This window comes from Xenopus laevis, chromosome 6L, assembly GCF_017654675.1.
Source record: "Xenopus laevis strain J_2021 chromosome 6L, Xenopus_laevis_v10.1, whole genome shotgun sequence".
Classification (NCBI taxonomy): Eukaryota; Metazoa; Chordata; class Amphibia; order Anura; family Pipidae; genus Xenopus; species Xenopus laevis.
In genome coordinates, this window is record NC_054381.1 from 92,607,809 (window position 1) to 92,618,808 (window position 11,000).

Below are 11,000 nucleotides of genomic sequence, written 5' to 3' on the forward strand. Positions count from 1 at the left end.
TTCCAAAACAGACACTAATTTAGAGCCATTTTAAGGTTAGCTACTCAAACTTTCCTAATTAGAAACAATGGGAAATAAAGAGAAGGAACCTCTTTGTTGCTTTTTCATCTATTTTATTGATTGTAACCTGCTGCTTCCAGGATATATATATATATATATATATATATATATATATATATATATATATTGCACTATATCCTGTAAATGATATCCTTATAAACGGTGCTGAGTGATGTCATTGGTTATAATCAGAGCTTGGTGACATCATTTTTGCCACATGACTCTCGAGGACTTCGGCCTCGTGTTTTTATATGGCCATAGAACTTATAATATCCTTATATTTTACAAGAGGGAGTACTTTTTTCAATATATATATATACATATATATATATATATATATATATATATATATATATATATATAATTTTTTAAAAATATTACTCTGACCTACCTTAAAGAATTAAAAATAGTCTGCCTATGAACAGAGATACAGGACCAGACAGAAGTGCCTTTGTCCTGCTTCTAATGTGTAATGTTATCATGGACAGGCAAAATTGTCTACTTTGATTTCTTTTAGTTTATGGGGCACATTTACTTAGCTCGAGTGAAGGAATAGAATAAAAAATACTTTGAATTTCGAAGTATTTTTTTGGCTACTTGGCTACTTCGACCATCGAATTGGCTACTTCTACCTTCGACTTCGATTCAAACGATTCGAACTAAAAATCGTTTGTCTATTCGACCATTTGATAGTCAAAGTACTGTCTCTTTAAAAAAAACTTTGACCCCCCTACTTCGCCACCTAAAACTTACCGAACCTCAATGTTAGCCTATGGGGAAGGTCCCCATAGGCTTTCTAGCCAATTTCGATTTGGAAGGATTTAATCGTTCGATCAATCAATTATTTCTTCGATCGTTCGATCGAACCAATAGCGCTAAATCCTTCGACTTCGATATTCGGAGTCAAAGGATTTAACTTCGACAGTCGAATATCGAGGGTTAATTAACCCTCGATATTCGACCCTAAGTAAATGTGCCCCTATGTGTTCGAAATTTATGTATTATTATTATTACCAAATATCTTGTGTATAAAGCATACCACAGTGCTGTACAACAGCAGGGTGTACAAATCAAACATTCATATTACATAAAAAATATTTACCAATATTGTAGTTAAAGGAGAAGGAAAGCTACAGAAGCAATCTATTGCCAATATCCACAATAGTACAAGCTATAACACTACATTTATTCTGTCATACTCAAGTAAACAGCTCTAGAAACACTCTGTTTGTTTAGGATAGCAGCTGCAATATTTGCTTGGTGTGACATCACTTCCTGCTTGCAGGCCCGGATTTGCGGCAAGGCTGCATAGGCCCGGGCCTAGGGCGGCAAAAAATAGGGGCGGCATGCCGCCCAGCCGCATTATGGGGATCTTTGCTTCCCCGTTGAACTACACCAGCTGCGCCGGCGTTTTTTCGCCGGCACGCTGGGAAGGCGGGCGCTAGGACCGTGCGGTCTCCTTGTCTGACCGCGCGGCCTAGGGGGCGGCCCGAGAAGAAATCCGGCGCTGCCTGCTTGAGTCTCTCCCTGCTCACTCAGAGGGAGGGGAGGAGGGAGGGGGGGAAAGGGAGGAGGAGAGAGACAGGGGACCAAACTGAGCATGCTCATGCCCTGCCCTGGAGGTTTAAACTGAAAGAAGGAAGTCTGATACAGAAGTCCATGTATACACAACAGAAGGAAAGAAATGCAGTGTTTCTTTTGACAGAGGACTCATTACAGAGGACTCAGCATTATTTTGAGGGTTTACTGGTGTATTTATATAGACCTTTACTTAGTTTTAACCTTTTCCTTCTAGAAGGTTCTGCTTATTTAAGAAATATTTGTGTTTTTAATCAAATCGACCTCTGCAATTCCATCGACAGATGCTTCCAAAATGCTTCAATATCACTTGTTTCACCGCAAAAATGACACCCATAGACTTGTATGGCATTGTGCGTCCAAAAAAAAAGACGTGTCAAAAAAAATTCGCTGCACGACAATTTTTTTGAAGCCCATAGACTTTAATGCAGCATTTCACCGGCAGCAAATTTTTGGCGAAATGAAACAGGTCAAATTCGCCCATCCCTAAATATCATGCAAAAACTATGAAAACTTTATCTGCCAGTAAATATCAAGAAATATCGTTACAGATCTGGGATTTCAAAATTATAGAAAGCAGGCAGCAGCCATTTTGTGCACACTGTTATTAAGGCAAGCCTTGCATCATCTCAGAATCTTGTTTGTGCACCAGAATGGGGGACCTGATGTCCATCCCCATGCACTGGTTACACAATGAAATGGTAAAGAGAACGGGGGAATGTATGGAGAGCAGTGACATCTAGGAAGTGCTGAATGGAAAGTGAAAGTAATTGTCTGCCCGGTCTCTATGCCCAGGGTATAGAGGAGTGGCAGACAACATTTGTCATTTGTGGCAGACATTTTGTTATTTGCGAAAAAAAAGCTTACAACAGCTATGAATGCTTTAATAAAAAATAGAAATTCGATTTCAGATTTAATTTGAAAAGGACTTTTATTATACAGATTTTTGTGTCTGGGTGACAGGTTTAAAGTGTGTTTATTTGCCTAGTGAGGGCCCACAGTAATGCTGTCTACTGAGCCTAGGAGAAGCTGATGCATGCTGAAAAGTCACATAAATACACATGGGTCTATTTATCATGCGCAGGGGTGCATGTATTGGACTGCTAAACACCCCTTAGTGCCCATTACTTGTTCATGGTCCCTACCATTGCACCCAAGAGCACAGCAGCGCAGGACTGTACATCTTTGTATTCCATTCTGCTTTCAAGTTTCTGTTTGGCAAGGTGCAAACTGCAAAAAAAAACATTTATACCAGCTTTTTGCATTTGGTATCTTATGCCCCTGTTTGTAAACAAGAGTTGCAGAGTAATGCCTTCTTACTTCTTACTTTATTCTATATGAAAGAAGGTCTGTTCTACAGATCATTTCAGGAAGGCACTTTATAAGAGGGCTGCCGAGTGTTGTATGGAAAGTATGAATGTTGTGTGTGAAATGTGTTAAAAATGTAAAGGTAATTGAATAGTTAACTATTGTCTGTAAATGGAATTAATTGCAGTCCCTTCCCCAGCCACTAGAGTGGGGAAAAAAGGGTATTTAAGGAGATGAGACACCCAGGGCGGGGTTCTTTTCCAATCTGGACAACAATCTCGTAGGAGTAGGTAGAGACAGGGCTCTGTGTACGAAGTACTAGGTACTTTAGCTAGTTTAGGGTATAGCTAGTATGGGTAGTTTTGACCCCAATGAGGAGTTAGAGGCCAAAGAGCCATGGCTAAGCCAGTGAGGGCAGCAGTGTCAGTGAGGCATAGGGGAACACCCTGAAGGAGGGGCTGGAAAATTTCTACCCGGAGTAGGGCAGGGGGAGGGGGAGTATTGTGTATGCCGGACTGTCAGGACCAGGAGGTGGTGAGTGACCCTGGAAATGGATGTTTCCGAGATGCCTTGGATGGGGTATATGACTACTGAAGAATAAATGCTTCGCAAGAGTGGGAGGTGTCAGTGTCTGAATGTGCTCTGGTGAGCACTGGAAAAAAAACCTTGAGCATGTACATGTGTATAGTTGCTAATAAAGAAATATTTCCTTGGACTACTGGTTATTGGATTCTCTGCCTCATCCGGAAGGTAACTACTGGTTAATCCTCCTACAACTTGTGCTCCCTACATGTTACAGACATCTATCTGCCTCCCCCATCCACCCCTTTTGAATCTAGCATGGACAAACGCAGGCCACACTCGATTCAGAGTGCAGTCGTGTGAATATTTGCACAAGGTCTATGCCGTTTGGCAGTGCAAATGCAAAACAGTGGATTCTTGTGGCATTATCTTAAGTATTTTTATATGACTTTATATTCATATTTTAAATTTTAATTTAAAATGTAGGAAACTATTTTCAATTGCTAGTAAAATTATTAACAATTTAAACTTAGTTTAGTTCTAGTTAGAGTTAGGAGGATAGCTAAGTACTGCTTCACTTGTTATGAAGGGACTGTCAGGCAGGAGATAGAGAAGCTCTGCACTTCTAGACGTGTCCTTTGGCAAATCAATTGGCAAATCATGTTGAAAGCAAATAAATTATGAAATTACAAAATATAATTCCCTGATTTATTTGAAGTTTTAAAAAATATTGGTGCGTTTTAAGTTGCAATAATTTTTTTTCCACGTTGTTCTACTAAACATCACCATAAAAAATATTATAGTCATGAAATATACAATACAAGTGCACAAAGTAATGTAGTTATTAGTAAATGCGGGCAATAGTAATTATTAACTATCATCTACTGAAAAATTTGATTGATTATAAAAGTTTACATAACTTTAGCGTTTAATATTTTCCATCAGTAAAGATTGTAACTGTACTAGTTTTTCTTTTTGTGTGTCAAGTCCATCTTTTCATCATCCTACGAAAAGGCTCATAAAATGACAAATTGTCCTTAGCATTCTGGAACGTGCTGAAAAAGTTCTATGGTATGTCAATGTACAAACTAAAAGCAAAACAAAGGGGTTGTCCCTTGTGCATTTACTTCAATAATTTGACATAAACAGGTATTTCTGGTTGACCATGTCCCAATAATGTCAGCTTGGGCCCCTTGCCATGCCTCTTGCAAGCTTCTTGAAAAAGGATTGTAACACTGAAGAATACCTGTGGAAGGAGATAAAGAAGGTTATGAAAAGACGGGTGGTAAAAAACTTAGTTTCATACAGGACTGAATTTAAGTTAAGACTGTTATAGAAGCTAAGGACAATGATGAAAGAGGTTAATAATACAAAAAAATATATATATATATATATTTATTTTTTTCAGAACATAAGTTGTTCCAGTCCCCCACAAGATCCATAATTTTAATCAGCCGGGAAATATTAACTTTGCATGTTTTCATAAAGTGTCTACACAACTTATTTAGTCCCAGGGGGCCCTAAATTTCAAGGCCTTAAAGAAGAAGGAAAGCTCCAGAGACAGTTTATTGTCAATAGATTAGCCACAAGCCAGACCAATATATTTATTATGTAGAATGCTTTACCGTACCTGAGTAAACAGCTTTAGAAGCTCTCTCTTTGTTTAGGATAGCAGCTGCCATATTAGCTTGAGGTGACATCACTTCCTGCCTGAGTATCTCCCTGCTCACTAATAGCTCTGGGCTCAGATTACAGCAGGGAGGGGATGTGGGAGGGGGAGACAAGCAAACTGGGCATGCTCAAGCCCTAGTCCTGGAGGTTTAAGCTGAAAGAAGGAAGTCTGATAGAGAAGCCCATGTGTACCCAATAGAAGGAAAGAAATGTGGTGTTTTGTTTTGACAGATGACTCAGATCAGTGCTGCCTTGAGGGTTTACTGGTGTATTTATATAGATCTTTCTGATAAAGTTTACTTAGTTTAAACCTTTCCTTTTTCTTTAATAAGATTATGTCTCAGCACTAAAACTATGGTTTTTGTGATTGTTATGGGAGAATACATAAGCTAGTTCTGGCTGTCTTCTGGCAATATCAGTATCCTGCTGATAAGGGCCGAACTCTTGCTGAATACCTAACCGAATTATGGATTCGATGCATTCCTATTATATATAGTTTTTATATTAGAATGTCTATATGCAATGAAAGCATTTCTAGTTTTTTAAGTTTGTGCAATATTTATGAGTTATGTTAGGGATTCTAAACTAATTTCTGATGTGGTGTGTGGGTATGGTGGTGGCAATGCAAAGGGGAGTTGGAGAAGGAAAGGAAGGAAGGATGCAGTTGTGGTTGGTGTATGACATTTAATATATAAAAAGCTAACAATTATGGTAAGTATTGATCTAGAAACGTATATGTAGTGCAGAAGCTGTCAGAAACACTTAAAATAATGATTTTTTTTAAACACATTTAACAATTCTGGATGCAGGCCACAAATAATATTTTTCTGTTTGAATTCTTTGTAACACTCAAGTACCTTTTTATGTTTCTGAACTCTCTCAGTATGATATTGATTTTACAAACTGAGTGAAAGTAATAAGGATAGATAATAATAATAAATTGTTGCTTCTCATAAAGGCTTTGGCCTTGGCACAGAATACATTATAAGCTCTGAGACATATGACCCAATTCCCCAGTGTTATAAACCAGCAGTTGGAAAAAAAAGACTGTTATTGAACCATATTAATTACTGCCAATGAAGGTGCAATGGAGTTTGCCAAATGTCATCAAGCAAAAGCTTTTGTACTATTTCCACTGTAAAATCTTAGTACACAGATTAATTACATTTTATATGTGTTCAGAATCTTTGAAACCAAATGATGCTAGGAATGTTAATTTACTCAAGTCATTTTCCAGGTAATTCAAACATGAAGGATGATATTATTACAAAGCACAGAATAAGATGGTCTAATCCTTTTGCTTCACTCCAGAGGTTTTATAAAGCACACTTTCAGAATATAAATGGGATGAATTTGTACAAAATTTTTGATCTTAAATATTATCTCTATAGCCTTGCCTCCCTTCCAATAGAACTGCTCTTTTTTTTTTTTAAACTGAAAGTTTTATTAAGCAGTTTCATATATGCAACATAACATATGTGGGTATATATAGTATGAAAATAGGAGGAATGGGAAGGGGGGAAAAGAAAAAGAAGGGTGAAGGGAAGGGGAGTAAAGTAAAAAGTCTGTAGATATACAGTAGGAGAAAAACACAAGCAGTTTGGCTGCAGGTCCTGCATTCAGAAAAGAGAGTCCATAAGTGAAAGTGTCCATCATACATCCATGGCGAGGGTGACTTAGAAGTTGCATCCTTCAATACGTTGAGTCGTGCCAATGTAGTGAGGGTTCCCCCCTAGTTGGAGTTAGACGTGCAGAGCCAATAATAATTGTGGATCATGTTCGTGGGCCAGCCAGGGTAGCCAAATCGCATCGAAAGCTTCCATGTCTTTCTTAAGCAAATGTGTAAGTTTTTCGTTTGCTGCGATGTACATTATTTTAGCTCGCAAGGTTGCTAAAGAGAGTGTAGGTTTTTTCCATTGGCTAGCAATGATGAGTCTGGCTGCCATTAAGATGTGTTGGCTCAGTTTATGTGCAGCATTGTTAAATTTTTTTGGTTTCTTCCCTAGTAGCAAAGTAGATGGGTCCTTGGGGAATGTGGAATGTAGTACCCTAGAAATGAGGTGAATCACTGAGTCCCAAAATTTCGAAACCTTGGGGCAGGACCACCAAGTGTGTTCCATTGTTCCCTTGGCAGAGCATCCCCTGAAGCAGTTTGGATCACTGGAAGGGTAAATTTTATGGAGACGTGCTGGTACTAGGTACGTTCTATGAAGCAATTTGATAGAAGTCTCTCGAATCGAGACACAGGTACTGCCTTTGTTAGCTGTTAGACTGCATATTGCCCATTGCTTTGTCGTAAGTGATGTTCCCAGGTCAGCTTCCCATTTGAGCATATAGGGGAGTTTCAGGTTATGCTTGTCGGGGTGAATCAGTAATTTGTAAAGAAGGGAAATTAGTCCAGGTGCTAACGGTGATTGCATGCAAAAAGTTTCAAAGCTGGATGCAGTGATCGTTTTGTGTTCATTGTTTTTCAATTTGAGGTTGGCAAAGTGTAGAATTTGGTTTGCTCTATATATTTCTTCAGTGGGTAATTGGTATTTATCCCGAAGTAGTGAAAGTGTCATCAGTTTTCCAAAGCTAGTTAAGGCTTTTAGAGTAGTTATTCCATTGGCAGTCCACCACGTAAAGGGACGGTGATAGAGACCCGGTTGGAAATTGGGGTTATTCAGTATGGAGCATAGTGGAGATGGAGAGGAGATTAGATTGTGTTTCGTTCGTAACCTCGACCAGAGTTTGAGTGATTCCAGCGTTAAGGGTGAGGCGTTGAGCAGGTCTTTGGTACCTATATTCGGGAGCCATAGGACTTGGTGTAATAGTTTGGGGTAGATCAGGTCGTTTTCAATTTGTAGAACTGCTCTTTTTGAATAATGCTTTTAAATAGCAAATAGCAGTGTTCTTTCTCATTTTTTCTACAACAGTAGGGCTGATTTACAAAGATAGATGCTAAATTGCAAAGATTTCTCTTAATTATTTCCAAGACAAGATATACATATTGGTTCTTGTCTAATGCATCTAAATCCGAATAACTTGAGATTTTCTACAGAATAGGACTCTGAAGGAGGTTATTCTTTCATGAAATAAACGATTACTACGGTAATTAAGATGCAGGTATGGAACTTGTTATACAAAATGGTTCAGTACCTGGGGTTTTCCAGGATAGGTACCGTAGTTTTTCCCTAATTTGGATCTCCATACCTTAAGTCTACTAAAACATCATTAATGCATTAAACCCAAAAGGATTATTCTGACCCCTATAAGGATAAATGATATCACAGTTGGAATCAAGTACACGTTACTGTTGTATTATGAAAAATAAAAATAAAATTATTTTTCAAAATGTTGATTATTTCATAAAAATAGAATCTATGGGAGATGGCTTTCCCTTAATTCTTAGTTGTCGGATAATGGGTTCCCAGATAACTGATCCCATACTTGTACTAGTCAAACTGAAACTAACACTGGAATAAGAGGCATATTTTTTGACACAAAGTGACAAGTAAATAAGTACATAATGGAAAGGCATTTTGTTTAACTTTCGGTACTGGACTGGCACTTTATCCAAGATGATTCTACTCATGATGCTACCATGTTAAGAGGCACTCATGCTGGGACTTCCGGGGAATAGACCCACAAGATTGCCGCATTTTAGCAGAGCTGTGGCTCTTTAATTTTGAATCCACCATCATGGGAGTATCTTCCTAACCCCAAAAATCTGATCAGGATAGACTTTGACACAAAAAGGACTAAACAACATCTCCCACAAAACAAATTTCTTTCTGCATCCCCGAAAGCCAGCATTTGGAAGTCACCTGGACCTAGACTGAGCACCCTATACACTGTCAACTCATCCTGATGCAACAACTCACCAAAAGATCGGTAAACAACCACGCTCAAAGAGGTGAACCGTAACTATAGTGACACACATATCCTGAATCATGATTGGGGCTTTGGGGTGAACCCAACTTGTATGATACACTATATTACATATATGTTGGCTGCTGATTGATTATAAAATAAGTAAGGCATACAACCAGGGTCGCCATTAGAAAACATGGGGCCCCCTGGGCCCAGCCCACCCCCCAGCCCACCCCAGATCCCGCCCACTTCACACCACAGTTAAAGGAGAAGGAAACCCCCTAGGCGCAAAAATCCCTCCCCTGTGTTGCCCCCCCCTCCCTCCCCCCCCCTGGCCTACCTGTCCCGCCGGGCAAATGCCCCTAACTTGTTACCTCTCTGCGCAGGTCCAGTCCACGGAGTTTACAGGCGCCATCTTCTCCCAAGCGATCTTCTTCCTGCTTTGACCGGCGTTTTTGGCCCATGCGCAGTAGGAGCATTTCGCCGGTACAGATCTACTGCGCATGCGCCAAAAGTCACGAAGTTTTCCGATTTCAATTCGTGACTTTTGGCGCATGCGCAGTAGATCCGTACCAGCGAAATGCTCCTACTGCGCATGCACCAGAAGCTGCCGATCATAGCAGGAAGAAGATCGCTTGGGAGAAGATGGTGTCTGTGAGCTCCGTGGACTGGACCTGCGCAGAGAGGTGAGTAACAAGTTAGGGGCATTTGCCCGGCGGGACAGGTAGGCCAGGGGGGAGGGAGCGAGCCAACACAGGGGAGGGGGGAGGGTTTTTGCGCCCAGGGAAGTTCTTTCTCCTTTAAAGTTACAAAACAGATATCAGCACTAAAAACGGTAAGCTCCCTCACACACAAGTTATAAAAAGCTATTGATGGCCAGAGCCCCCTTATAAGTTAAAAAAACTGGAGCCAGGGCCCCTCAAAAAAGGTTTTTTTTTTTTTTTTTAAAAAATTGGTGGTCAGGGCCGCCCTACAAGTTAAAAAAAAAACTTTTGCGCCAGGGCCTCCCTTATAAGTTAAAGTTACTTTACGATAAATGAAGTGCTAATCTGACATATAATAGCCTCAAGGAAAATGCTAGGTTAAACACAAAACCAATTTCATGTACAAAACCCTGAGCACATATATCAGGATATTGCACTTTATGAGGCTCCATCTGAATTACCCCAAAACAGTAATAAGTAAAACAAAAATAGAAATTTTATTTAAAAAATTCTTAAAGCACATTTTTAAAAGGAATGGGTTAATTAATGTGCAGGGATAACACTAATGTTAAGACTAATGACAGCAAAAAAAACTTTTATTTCAGTAAGTTACCCTTAGCCCTAAGAATAAATGTAGTACCTCTCCAGAGTGGAATGGATTTGGCTGCAAGCAGATAGGAGTAAATATTTCAGCTCCTTCTTACCAGTCTGACTTCTGTCGATACCTTCAGGCAATAGTTTAGCCAGCCCCGCCTATTTCATCCCCTGATTGGTAAATTTTACTGTCTGTAAGTATAGCTGTGCTCTGATTGGATAAAATGGTGGCAGAAATATCCATTCAGAGTTCAGCTGATCGCCACAGCACAGAGCCTGGAGGCAGAACCGGAGCTTTTCTTCCCTGTTTAAAGGAGCACGCAGTCATCAAGAGAGCAGGTTTTTTTGGGTTTTTTTTACATTTTCTTTTTTTGTTTTACATTTTCTTTTGCCTTATTGAAAATCTGCCAGTGAAAAGGAAAGCGACGTGCAGACAGTACAACCCCGCCCTTCCTACCAAATTGTGCGGCTCTCTGACAGCCGCAGCAGGGGGCCCTGCCAGAGTGAGTACAGCCACCGGGCCCCCCCCCAAACCCAAAAAGCACCGGGCCCGGGACAAGTGTCCCCCCAGTCCCCCCCTGATGGCGGCCCTGCATACAACCCTACAGAAAGTGCTTGCCACTCGTGAGCTACAGACTTGTGCACATTATACTATGTTGCTACAATACCTCAATACAATTATGGTATTGTCACCATAACCTGTACAAG